Source organism: Triticum dicoccoides, chromosome 3B (genome assembly GCF_002162155.2).
Source record: "Triticum dicoccoides isolate Atlit2015 ecotype Zavitan chromosome 3B, WEW_v2.0, whole genome shotgun sequence".
NCBI classification, from domain to species: domain Eukaryota; kingdom Viridiplantae; phylum Streptophyta; class Magnoliopsida; order Poales; family Poaceae; genus Triticum; species Triticum dicoccoides.
This window is the reverse complement of record NC_041385.1, coordinates 741,748,227-741,749,921: the sequence shown is the minus strand read 5'-3', so window position 1 is coordinate 741,749,921 and position 1,695 is coordinate 741,748,227. Positions and strand designations below refer to the sequence as shown.

At 54.7% G+C, this 1,695-nt stretch overlaps 1 pseudogene; it reads left to right on the top strand.

Annotated features, from left to right (window-relative positions):
- Positions 1–1,054: 1,054 nt before the first annotated feature.
- LOC119279891 overlaps positions 1,055–1,695 on the top strand; it is a 3,538-nt pseudogene continuing 2,897 nt past the window's right edge.

Below are 1,695 nucleotides of genomic sequence, written 5' to 3'. Positions count from 1 at the left end.
ACGAACTCTTGAATAGATTGATCCGAAAGAATAACTTTGAGGTGGTTTCGTACCCTACCATAATCTCTTCGTTTGTTCTCCGCTATTAGTGGCTTTGGAGTGACTCTTTGTTGAATGTTGAGGGATTGTTATATGATCTATCTATGTTATTATTGTTGTGAGAACTTTCACTAGTGAAAGTATGAACCCTAGGCCTTGTTTCCTATCATTGCAATACCGTTTGCGCTCACTTTTATCGCTCGCTACCTTGCTGTTTTTATAATTTCAGATTACAAAAACCTTTATCTACCATCCATATTGCACTTGTATCACCATCTCTTTGCCGAACTAGTGCACCTATACAATTTACCATTGTATTGGGTGTGTTGGGGACACAAGAGACTCTTTGTTATTTGGTTGCAGGGTTGTTTGAGAGAGACCATCTTCATCCTACGCCTCCTACGGATTGATAAATCTTAGGTCATCCACTTGAGGGAAATTTGCTACTGTCCTACAAACCTGTGCAGTTGCAGGCCCAACAACGTCTACAAGAAGAAGGTTGTGTAGTAGACATCACCATGCCACCGGGATTCGCCGTCGACCTTGCAGTGAATGCGACACCGCTCCTCCGCTTGTCCCGTCCAACCAGCATTTGCTCCAAAATGATACCCCCAGGAGGGACAACGACATCGAAGGTGCCATCAACATTCTATCCGGTAGATCCAGATCTAGGGTTTCCACCGGATCACGAGTGGGGTGCCATGACCTGCAACAACGATGCCTTGAGAAGGGAACAACGTCATAGACGCCGCCATCGTCCGCCATGACCAAAGTCGGCGCAATTTTCACCGGAAGTCGCGCCTCCCCGAACTCACAGTTGGGTGGAACCGAACGGAGCGTCGCCGCGGAGACAAGGGCCACCGTCGGCATGCCCGCAGGGAGCCTCCAGCCGCCCCTCACCGGTCCTCCTCAAGCCACCGGCCGCCCAAGGCCAAACCAAGACGGGTCTAAATAGGACGCCAAATCTGCAGCCATCGAAGCCATCCATCTGCACGCAGTCGCCACACTGCCGCCCATGGAGGCTCCAATCGCCGCCGTGCGGCAGGGGTGCCGTCCTGAATGCCGCCCGCGTCGTCTCCAACCTCCTGGATCCAGATCAGGCCAGATCGTGATCCAGATCGGCAGCGGTGCCGGCACGCCCCTCCACCGCGAGGTACTCCAGGCCGCCTCCACCCGCAGTCCACTGCCGCAGGGGCACTTAGCGTCGTCTTCCTTGACGTGGCTCACACCGGCACGCCGCCTTGGCGCAAGGATGCCGCTCCGTCACAGCACCCCCAAGCGAGGACAAAAAGGGCCCCGTCGTCGCCGACACGAGCCAGCTGTTGCCCAGCTGCGCCTTCTGGCCGCGGCGAGGGAGGAGTGCGGGGGAGAACGAGACCGGCGGGTGCGACAGAGGAGCCCTCCTTGTCGCCTACGGGTGCGACAAGGGAGGGACAAGGGAGACCAGCGGGCGCGACCTATAGACGATCGATGTAGTGACATTTCTGATTGGAGAAGTTCATGTAGAGCCTTGTTGGTTGCTCGTGTGAGATCGACAGTATTATGAGGAGCTTTGCTACATCAACAAACAATTACGGGCTCGGAAGTGTCACAGGGTGATTGGGCAGTTTTTAATTGGAGGTTAGGGGGGACGCGGGCCCACCCACCTAAAAATCG